Here is an 11,985-nt window from a genome sequence, read left to right on the forward strand (position 1 = left end):
AAGAAGCGATGAAGTTAGCCTTGCTCTTATTTTTCCAGCAGATGGAATTAGCTGCGTGTGATGTTATTTTTTTTGCAATCAGAGATTAAACATATTATTCTGAATATCAATTCTGCAAGTACAGCATATTGGATACATGTACACATGGTAGCAGGAATATGCAAAAAACAGTTGGAATCCTTCTTTTCCATCATTCTAAACATGACGCTAAAGAGGCTGGGGGAGGGTTAACATGTTTAATACCTTATTTTTCAAACCAATTGACTATCTGCCAACAATTTAGCTGAAACAAGTTCTCTCAAAGTTTATTAGTGTTATTAGTCTGAACGGGTTTTTCCAAAAAAAAATGTCTGCCTTGACTGAAAAGACATCCTCTTGATGTGCTAATCGACAGATCACAAAAACTCATCCAAACTGCAAGTTCAAACAACGCACATAAACTGAAAGTCTCCAATTTCTGCCCATTATTTCTCCAAAACCTGGTTTACAGGCGCCTCCATCACATATTGTATATAATATACTGTAACATATAAATCCACCTTTTCCGTTCCTATTACTGATTCGCCACTTCATGCTTAATTAAAACGACACAGTCTTCTCCTGTTATCCTCAGCGACGGTTGAACCTTGTGTGTGCCCTTGACCAAAATACTCCACCTACGTTCCAAATTCTGAATTTAGTTTAAGTGCGCACCCCAAGAGCTGCCCCAGTATACCAAGTTACTCTCAAAGACACTGAAAGCGCCAGCAACTTCTCAGTTTTTGCCTGACTTAACCTTGGTATTCTATTTATATCATGCTTATAGCAGCACGGTCCATTAAGATGTACGTCAACGCACGCAGCCAGTTTCAGGAGCACCCACCTAAGAGCATCCAACCTCCTCCTGCGAGTATCTGCAGTGTTGAGAAGGTGCAGGGAGGTCAATCAAAACCACAGCTAAAAACCTAGATAATTAAAGGAACACATGGAGAGGAAAGTGAAGTTCAATTCTAATTGGAGTCAGCGACACACTGGATTAAGCACTATTAACCAAAACGGTGAAAATTAAAAGTAGATGTACTGAAAGCAGCAGAAACCCTGCCCAAAACAAAACGAGAACTCTCATACAAAAATACTTCCGTGGCCAAATGAAATAGTGCGTTTAAGTAAGAAAGCAAGCACTTACACCTATCATGCTCTTTCCTTCCCACCACCCCTTTGCTATTAGGGAGTCTCATTTATCTCAAAGCACTCAAAAGAAAACACTTTGATTTTTAAAGCGAGAAAAGCTGCAAAAAAATAAAGCCCTGCCTGGCACGAACAAGTAATATTTGAGAATTCAAAAGGAGATTCTCCAAGTTAAGGGAAGGATGAAAACAGTCCTGAATAACTTACTTTGCATAGCCCAGTTCCTGCCAAAACAGTTCCGTAAATCCCATGGTAGTTCAGATAATTTCCATTCTTAGAACAAAAAAAAAAAAGCTAGATTGAGTGTTAGCAACATTAATTGTGTGATATGACCTGAATGATGCAAGAACAAGTAGTTACGTGAACCGCAATATCTGCTGAATTTTTAATCACTGGTTGTTTTGCTGCAAGGCAGAAGAACATTGTGTATTAGCTTCCAAGCACTGTACTGAACGGCACATTAGGACAGCAAGATTTTAACTGGCAGAAATTCAGCCTCCGTGCTACCTAAATGCCATTACTTTGCTATGAACTGCAGATGTAGCAGCTCCTAAAGCTTTTTGTTGCGTTTTTTTTTTTTAAGTCACATGGAAAATAGCACTATTTTCTGCACCCCGAGATACCAGTCAGCCATTTCTTAATGATATATTTATTTTTTAAAAAGCCGACGTTTTCTTCACAGCCATTTCTGCATCCCTCCGTAGCGTATTTTTCCTCTCAGAACAGTATCAAGCGATGATGTGGTTGCCCAGCAGCAACTCACTATCACATGTAGTCAAACCTGGGATGTGTAGGAAGGTGATTTATGTAAACACCTGTATTATCTCTGCGCTGCAACACCAGGTGCAATTGTGCCATGTTTATGCATACCTGAGCTATATTTAATCTACCTGCCTGGGACACTCATTGCAATGACGCTGAAGACACCCAAATTTACCATGAACTGGCTGCCCAAGTACCATTGCTGGGAGTCACAGAGGTCCACGCCGTACCAGCCAGTCCTGCTGCGATTTCTCTGCATTTGATACCCAAAATAGCTCGATTAAAACCTACCACCATGTCTCCAGTGGTAAACACAGCTCCGGTAATGCTCTAGGCATAAAACTGCAACAGCAGGATTAGCAAGCGACAGGGCAGATACTCCCCTTCACACAACAAGGCAAGGAAAGTTATTTGGGGAATAAACACGAATTCCCCAAATACAAATCCCACAGCTACAGCCAGAATCTGCACTATGGGCAATTATCCCGATTCATATTTTAGACGTGGGAAAAAAAAAAAAAAAAAAAAAAAAAGGACATCAAAAAAAAAAAAGACAAAAGTCTGTCACGCTGACTTTAATAGATGCTAAGTTTAATAAGTTAATGGAATTAGAATAGCTTGGAAAACAAAACCAGTAAAATATGGTACAAATAAAAACTGAGCAGCCACACATACCACAGCAACATTCCTGCGCCCTCCTTACTGCAGAGCTCCCAGAGCTGGCAAGTCCATCTCTAACCAGCAACTTCCACTGAACCAAGATCGCCTTCAAAAACTTAAACGTACGGATAGGACCAGAGAGTGACACATCCGATGGCCAAATAATCCACGGGAGCCAAAAGAAGTGAGAGGGACAAAAGATTATTGGTCCCAAAGCTACATTATCTTTGATCATAGGCTTAGGATCAGTCCTGTGTTTTATTTACAGGCTCAACTACCATCTACAAGGAAAGCTGCCGCCTTCTGTGAAACCGGGTATCAAACCTAGGACAGGAATACTGAAAAATGCCGTATCTGCTGGTAATAAAGCAACTGCTGTTTGAGTATTATACAAAATCGCTTGTTTCGTGACACTACAGGGCAGCTAGAAGTAAAAATAACACATCACGGTGAATGTGTTGACACTTGGAACCTAAAGGACAGTTAGTACCCAGGTTGTATTGTCCACCTACTACGCAGTACTCAACTTCACGGCACCAGAAATCGATCTGGGCACCTCCATACCCCAAAGCTGCAGCCCTTCACGGCAGAGGAAGCCAGCCGAGAGCTCACCGATGCTGCAGCACGCTACAAGACGAGCTTCTAATTTTAAGGGACACAGAAAGATGTTTTATATGCCTATTAAAAAAAAAAAAAGCAGTTGCAGCTTGACAAGTCACTCACACTTCTTCACGATCCTTATCTAGAAGGAGAAAAGATTTTAAAGAGCAAGTGGAACGCATGCAGCTTCCTTCCAAACCTCTGCTCACTCTCCAATTGAATATGAAAGAGACAACAGTCATATGGAACGTGCAAGATGATTTTAAAACACCGGCATTAATCAAATCCCATGACTTTTCACACCTGTTAAAATAGAACTTTGTCACGAGACGGGGAGATTTTGATAAGCACGATGCAATTAACAGATACCTCCTTTGTTACCAGGCTGCTCGTGATGAAGCCCAGGCTCCTTGACATTCCATTTCTTCCCCTCAAAGGCTCTGCGCTCCAGCAAATTTATGGTTTTTAGCATGCGAGAGGAGAGTTGAGCATGTTACCTTCAAAACCAGTCAATGAGGGTCTTTCAGTTGGGCCGGGGAAGGCGGGTGGCTGCTGGAAAGCAAGACAAGGCGCTCCCTTCCCCCTCCCCTCAGGACCCAAAAACGCCGCATTCAAAACACTCCCATCCCCTGCAGCAAGGGATTAGCCATTTATTAAAAAGGAATCAAAACACTGTAAAAGGCTTCCAGTTAAGATTTCAAGGGGGGAAAAAAAAAAAAAAGGAAAAAAAAAAAGAAAAAAAAAAAAAGAAAAACACACCACATGCAATGCTGGTGCAACTGGAGTCGCATTAGGAATTCTTCTGGGCACTGAAGAGCAAGTAGCTCAAATGTAAGCAGGGTGTCATTTGTCCGGACGATGCGTTTCAAATGGCTCAAAAAGAGAACAGAACTAAATTTTTATATTTTTTTTTAGTCAATCATTTTGCTGCCTTCACATTAAGCAGTAACAACATTAACAACCTACAGGTTTAGACTTTGGACTTCCAAAACAACCCCCTACCTCCACACTCGTGGGGTTTTTTTTGCTTTGGCTCTTCTCTGGGGGTGACAGACAATTATAATGGGCAATTATGTAAAACCTTTCATCCGAGAAAACCCGAAGCACCACGCAAACACCCATTAAGACTCACGGCTCGAGTCCGTGCCCCATCTGAACCGGTTTCAAAGCCAGCCTGCATACCTCGAGCTACCAAAACTGGATCCCGAGAGCTGTGGCATGGCCAAGATAGCACAGAGAGCAGCAGGGCGAAGCACTCGGGGACGTACGCAGCCTCACAGGTGGGTTTTACAGCCCGAGCTGAGCCTTCCAGCCCCATCCCACCCGGTTATTTAAAATTGAGACGTACGCTGCTGCTGGGTGTCGTACGAAGCACCTCGCCGGACAAGCGTCAGACCCACTTCTCTGGCTGATAAAAGGAGATTTTTTTCCAACTGGAAGCCACACAGCGCAAGTCAATAACCTCGGTTTACTGAAGAAATTAAAAGCTGAGCTTATTGTTTCGAGTAAGGCCTCGGAGGAAGTAATTTTAAGCAGAAATCGCTTCCACCGTAATTGTACTTTTAACCTCTCCTTACATTCTTACGCCGTCCCCCGCGAACACATTATTAGAAGTATTATCTGCAATATCTACTGATGATTAAAGCTTTATTTTTGGATCGTTTATGTTTACTGAGCTTCACAATCCTTCCCCTGAAAGGCTGACAGATGCACGAAGCGCAGGGTAAACCGTGCAGAAAAACACCAGCAGGAAGTGACAGTGCTCAGAAGATGAAAATTTGGGAAAAGAAAAAAAAAAAAAAAAAAAAAGAAGACGTAAGGTTTTTTTGTTTGGGTTGGGGCTTTTTTTGGTTGGTCGGTTTTGGTTTTCTTAAGAAAACAAACCCGTGTGCTCGCTCGCAGGGCCGCGAAGAGACCACGACACGGGGTGGGGGCGACCCCCGCGCGGGCCGGCCCCGCAGCACGATCGCGTTACGCAACCGCGGAGGAGCCGAGATGCTCCGCGACCCGCACCCGCCGGAGCGGGGCCGGGACCGGCAGCCCCGGAGCGCCCCGGCCGCGGGCTCGGGCTGTCAGACCCGCCGGGAGGCGGGAAGGCCCCGGGAGCGCTGCCAGCGGAGGGGGCACAAGGGGGAAGCGAAATACCTCCCCCCCCCCCCCGCCCCGGCACGGGGAGCGGAGCACCGGGAACAAAATAAAATAAACCCGGGAGAGGGCGGCTGGCAGGCGCGTTGCTGCGGGAGCGGGGAGGCCCGGTGCGCTCCGCGGGGCCCGGCGCCGCGCAGCCCCTGCCGGCGGGCGGCCAGCGGCCCCTCGGCGGCCCCCGGAGCCGCCATGGCCGGCCGGGAGAGCGGGCGGTGCGTGCGGGGCCTGCTCGCCGCCCACCTGCCCGCCCCGGCCCGCGGCCCCGAGCCGTCCCCCCGCCCCATTCCCCGGTCCCGCCGCGCCGCCAGAAGCCTACCCGGAGCGGGGCCGGCCGCGCTCCCGCGGGGAGGAGGGGGCGTCCCGGCGGCGAGCTGCACGGAGCCGCCAGGCTGGGCTCGGCGCGGCCGGATCCCCTGCGCCCAGCCGCGGCGGCGGGAGGAGCCGCGCCGGCCGCGCCAATCCCTGCCCGGGGCGGGGCGGAGCGGGACGGGCCCGGGCCCGCCGGGGAGGGCCGCGGTATCGCCGGCCGCCCCCGCGCCGTGCCAGGCACCGGCCGCTCCGCCGCGCAAGGCAGCGCCGGGGCCGGGGGCCCGACTGAGGGACTGTCGGGTCTCCGCAGGGGCCGCCGCGCTCCTCCCGCTCCCCGCCCGGGGCCCGAGTTCTCCGCAGGGCCTCAGCGCTCTCCGCAGCGCGGGGCCAGGCCCCGGGTTCAAGGCCAGGGACGTTTCAAGGCAGAGCCCGGTGCAGGGGCGAGGACCCCCCGTACCTGCCAGCGCTGGCAGCCCCTGGTGCCTCGGGCCTTAGTTTCGGTGTCTGTGAGGTTTAGCAACAGGGGTGCGGGCTCCCAGCCCTCCACCTGGCACCGGCTGCTTACAAGTGGATTTAGTGTGGTGATAACAGGCTAAAAATCACGGAATCACAGAATGTCAGGGATTGGAAGGGACCTCGAAAGCTCATCCAGTACAATCCCCCTGCCGGAGCAGGAACACCCAGATGAGGTTACACAGGAAGGTGTCCAGGAGGGTTGGAATGTCTGCAGAGAAGGAGACTCCACAACCTCCCTGGGCAGCCTGGGCCAGGCTCTGCCACCCTCACCGGGAAGAAGTTTCTTCTCACATTTAAGTGGAACCGCCTGTGTTCCAGTTTGTACCCATTGCCCCTTGTCCTATCACTGGTTGTCACCGAGAAGAGCCTGGCTCCATCTTCCTGACACTCACCCTTTCCATATTTATAACCATGAATGAGGTCACCCCTCCGTCTCCTCTTCTCCAGCTCTAGAGCCCCAGCTCCCTCAGCCTTTCCTCACACGGGCGATGCTCCACTCCCTTCAGCATCTTCGTTGCTCTGCGCTCTATACAGTCCTCTGCAGGAGGCCAAAGAAACTCATTTGATAGTCCTTCTGGCTTTAAAATGTACTTAACTCCTGACTGCAGGGCCAAAAGAGCTGCTGGGAGGCTACTGGAACCCCACCAGTGTGGTGCCAGCTGGCTTGTTTCATTAAATACCCTTTGCCATCGTCTGTGCCCTTGGCAGAGAAGAACAAGAGCTGGTGTTCCTGGTGTAGATGTACGCTAGGAGGCATGGCAGAGCCCAGGCAGTGGTTTGTCATGCAAACATGACCCCAGCCATCTTCTCTGTGTCATCCTCATGAAAATCTCAGTCCACAGGGAGAGAGAAGAGCATCGGAGAAGTCCCCCAAAACCAAAGGTATTGAGAGCAAGAGAAGGGAGCAAGAGAAGTTGGGAAAAGGGGAATCAAGGGGTGGCACCAGATGGTAGCTTCCTGCAAGAAGGAGCCTTCGTGCTCCTCAAAAGAAGATTTTGGCAGCTTGATTCTGCAGGGAGGGAAGCGGAGGGGGACGCAGGTCCCCACGGGAACCACGGATGATCCAGGGTGGCAAACTGAAAAGTCCTGGTTTCTCTGCCCTGCAGGAGGGCAGCAGTGGAGGCACCACTTTTTCTGTGTAATGCAATATTGTGAGAAGATCCTTGAGAGCATTCTCAAGCTAAAAAGCAGTATTGTGTCAGCACAGTGGTCCTGACGAGGGGCAGAGCTAATTAGCCAAGGCGCAGGATCACATTAATGTGGCGTCTCAGATGAATCTCCCAAAGTCTCTGGAGTCCCTGTAGACTACAGCCACTATATACAAAGCCGAAGCAAGGACAGGAGGGAAGACAGAAGTAAAATGAGTTTCCAAAGGTCAAATATCAGATCAGTGACAGGACAGAAAACAGAACCTACAGCTCCTCTTCCCTCCAGTACATTCTCATCTCGACCGTAACAAAACCCCAGCACAACAATGGGATTTAGCTGCTGCTGACACAGTAGCTTCATGTGTTCCAGGGGAAAATTCAGTATCTTAGTATAGGATCATAGTGGGTTTTGGTGGGGGTTTTTTGTGCATATGGAAAAAAAAAAAACCTATTTACCAGCCTGGTACCACACACTGACACACACGATATCACCAGATGACTTAAAGGGGAATAAAATATGTGCCCTGTCATATTAGAAAAAGGCCCCACAACGGTACAGACTCAATCTTTCGTTTTAAGTTGATAAAGACCACTAAATGCCATTTGCTGCTAAGTGACTTCTAATGATTAAATAACTTTTCTCCTGCCCCCCAACCCCCCCTGGCATTTAGTGATAATATAAGAAAGATTTTGCACATTGTTTAGCTTAGGGCCATCTGGCACTTTTGCATTTCTGTCGCCTTGAACATTAAAAAAACAATAGATAAACTAGTCCTATCTTATCAGAGACCTGGAGAAGTTTAACTCTGTCAGAGTACATAGGATTAACCAAGTCGTTATTGTTTCCAGCTTAATTAACGGTCATATTCCTCAAAGCTTTGAGTTGTTGTACTCTGTAAACCAGGCTGTTCCTTATCGCCTTTGTATTTGATTTAGCCCTGAGACACTTAACTCCAATAGTCACATTCAGCTTCCATAAAAGATGTTCTGCCTCTGGGGAAAGGAGACACAATGGAGATGCACAAGGAGAAAAATACATACAGGTTTTAAACCATCCTAATAATAAAAAATACTGGAAGTTTTGTCTAAGCTAGGGGAAAGGATGCTTTTTTCAAATGCAAACGCAATGGTCCTGGCCTAACTCAATTAGAAACCTGCTACAGCTGAAACATCATTTAATACGACCGCACTAAGCGGTTTCTTCCTCTCCTTTTGCTAAAGGAGCTAAAAGTACAATTCACCCAAAGTAACCCACTCCAAACACTCTCTGAAAACAATAAAAGCTTTGGTCTCAACTCAGCAGCGGCTTAAGGTTGAATCCAGCGTTTGTTCTGAGGCTAATTCCCGCTCCTCTCTTCCCCATAGAAGAAAAGCAAGAAGGTTTGAGTTTGTTTGGAAAGAAATGGGATTTCCTCAAGAACATGGCTTTGGGCCTTGGAGAACAAAACCAGCTGCAGCACGCTTTCACCTGTAGTGCCAGAGCAGGGTTTTGACCGAAATCTGTAACAGCAGGGAACAGTCGGTGCAAACACGCCATAAATAACAACAGATGTAAAGATATGCTGAGATAAAAACTACCTAGACTTTGTTTCCAACTGTACTTCGCATTATAAGATTGCTAGTTTGCATTTTGGACTAGCTCTAGGGAAAGCTGGGAGCTTATAAATGTGCTACAACATCCAGCTATTAAGTATCAGGCTGCCAGAGCGCAATATAATACTTGAAGTTGGGTACCTTGTCTTTCTATTTATAACCTGGAGAGTGTTACAAAGACACCACCAAAGGGCGAGTGGAACTTCCCACCTCCTGAGCAGAGACTTGGTGGGAAGAAAAATCAAATGCGAGATGTTATTTGACTTGCTTTGCACAGCCAGCGCGTCGGTGTTTCTGTCAGCTCGGGATCCCAGGCCCATATAAATTAAACCTAAAGAACCGAGCAAGAAAATGCAGCAGAAGACTTAACTGTGTTTCCTGGTTAGTTTAAGAAAATAATTTAGCTTTTATTTTCTGCTTCTAGGATTTGTTCTGTTTTTTAAACTAGTGATCACTTGAGATGAAAAGCAGAAGTGGGAACAACAGCCAAGGTGCCGCAGTGGTTTTGCTGTGCAATACTTGATTAAGAGGTTATCAATTAAATTGCACAGGAGGACCTCTCTGTGCTCTCTGCAGCATCGTGCTGGGCTCCACATGCAGTTTGTCTACAGAGGTTTTTCTTTGACTCCATGCAAGTGCCATGGGCTACAGCTTTATAACTCCATTTGCCTGACACTTCACCAAAAATAAAGTCAGAAATTGCAATTGTTTCAGGGCTAAATTTGGAGACAGGTTTCCCTGCATATTCTGTATTCCTCTTCAGTGAGGTGCATTTATACCAGGATGGGAAGAACCACCCTCACAAAACAAAATCTCTTGTAAACAGATGAAGAGCAGAAAGAGCAAGTTACCAGATTTTTACACAATGATCTCCTCGGTACAAAATATATCTGATAATGATAGTTATATTGTCAAGAAATACATCCACTCAAATTGGTTCTCAAAGCTTCAGTGGCTAAAATGTAGGCATATTATCACAAAATCATCAGGACTGTATGAGAATTACACAGTTAATCTTTCAGGCATGTCTAATATCTGTACAGGATGAGGTTTTATATTCATATTGCTTGTTTATCTCTACTAAATGCTAATATGCTTATTCCTCTTAACACAATAAAATCAGTACCAATCAGGAATTTGGTTGAAAAACACCCAGTTACTGTGTTTTTATCCTAAAGTGACATTGCAATACTTTAAAATTGTGGCATTATTCAAATACATCAAGACCCTTGCGGTGACCTAGATATTGCTAGCGGAAGGTGTTACTGCAGCGTGTCAAGGAAACTCACTCTGGCTTCAACCTAGTTAGCTCAGGTAACAACCAGCAAGGCCACACGGCAGAGCCAGAGCCCGCCAAGGACCCGAGTTAGTGCTCAAATTACCTGTCTGTTATTGCTGATGTTGTTATTTGAGCAGGTGAGATTAAAGCCTTGGCTGCAGTGCAGCCACATGTCCTAAATTCAGTATCCACACGAGTGGGAATTAGTAAATGCGCCAGTCTAGATGCTCTGAGGAGCAAATAAGTATTTTCAGCGTGACGGAATCCTGCAGATGCAAAAATTATTTTGGGTTGGAAGGAAGACACTCCCGAACTAATATTTTCCCTAAAACTTGTGGTTCAGCGTGGTTCACATAGAATCACAGAACAGTTCGGGTGGGAAAGGACCTTCCAAGCTCATCCAGTGCCACCCCTGCCATGAGCAGGGACATCTGCACCAGCTCAGGTTGCTCAGAGCCCCGTCCAGCCTGGCCTGGGATGTCTCCAGGGATGGTTCAGCCACCACCTCTCTGGACAACCTGGGCCAGGTTCTCACCACCCTCAGCGCAAACAATTTCTTCCTCATGTCTGGCCTGAATCTCCCTCCTTTAGTTTAAACGCATCACCCCTTGTCCTCTTGCAACAGGCCCTGATGAAAAGTCTCTCCCCATCTTCCTTATTGGCCCCTTTGAGTGCGGAAACGCCGCCGTAAGGCCTCCCTGGAGCCTTCTCCAGGTTGCACATCATTGGACTATATCCTGATATCATAAGGTGGAACTGCTGAACACCCTCAGTTTCACTAATTTGGGAGAGAAGGGAGAGTAATAAATATCGGCAACACTGAAGACTGCATTGGACCGGACCCTGTGGGCAGAGTCTACAAACAAGAACTCCTGTAGCTCTGTTGTTTAATTACATCTTTTTCATATCATTGGGGAACCTGGCAGCAGTCAATAAACTCCATATTAATCTTTTATTATCTTATAGCAAATTAATGATTGTAGGAGTTCGAAGTTTGCAAATCTTCGCCACAGCATATCCCTGGCAGTCTATACAGAGGACTGAGGGGTGACATTTCTATGACTGCTGCAATCATGATCCACAGAGCCACTCTCCAATCACAGAATCATTTTGCTTGGAAGAGACCCTCAAGATCATAAAGTGCAGCAATAAACTATGTCCCTAAGAACCTCATCTCCACATCTGTTCAACCCCTCCAGGGACGGTGACTCCACCACTGCCCTGGACAGCCTGTTTCAATGCCCGACAGCCCTTTCCAGGAAGAAATTTTTCACAATATCCAATCTAAACCTGCCCTGGTGCAAATTGAGGCCATTTCCACTTGTCCTGTCACTTGTTACTTGGAAAAAGAGACCAACCCCTTCCATGCTCCAAGCTCCTTTCAGGCAGTTCAGAGATCAGAAGGTCTCCCCTCAGCTCCTGTTCTCCAGGCTGAACCCCCCAGGTCTCTCAACTGCTCCTCACAATACAAGACTGATCACAACCATGGGGAACAGCTCTGCGCTCTGAGCAAATGGCCTTCAACCCACTTATTGCTGTCTGCCTCCACCGTAATCACACTTATATAAAAATTTACTGACGTTTTAGTGTCCTGCCATATGGGGGTCCTGCATTTTTAGGCCGTTTGCCAGGTGTCTCGTCCACAGCGTGCCCGCTGCTCAGCAGTTTCCTGGTTGGCGACACTTTTCTCAAACGCCGTCTACATTTTTGCAGTGCCACCAAGTGGCCGCTTTCTAAACATTTTCGCATTTTAATTTCGCAGACTCTTATAAACAAACGCAAACTGTCTGGCGGATGAGAATCACA

At 47.2% G+C, this 11,985-nt stretch overlaps 1 protein-coding gene across 3 annotated transcripts in view; it reads right to left on the minus strand.

Moving 5' to 3' along the window:
- Nucleotides 1–5,750, minus strand: part of FBXO34 (F-box protein 34) — a 41,088-nt gene extending 35,338 nt beyond the window's left edge. For all 3 annotated transcript variants that reach the window (XM_065637000.1, XM_065636998.1, XM_065636999.1), the window contains exon 1: nucleotides 5,651–5,750. The gene's annotated coding sequence lies outside the window, so the exon portion shown is untranslated. The remainder of the gene's footprint in view (nucleotides 1–5,650) is intronic.
- Nucleotides 5,751–11,985: the final 6,235 nt, after the last annotated feature.

This window comes from Caloenas nicobarica, chromosome 5 (genome assembly GCF_036013445.1).
Source record: "Caloenas nicobarica isolate bCalNic1 chromosome 5, bCalNic1.hap1, whole genome shotgun sequence".
NCBI classification, from domain to species: Eukaryota; Metazoa; Chordata; class Aves; order Columbiformes; family Columbidae; genus Caloenas; species Caloenas nicobarica.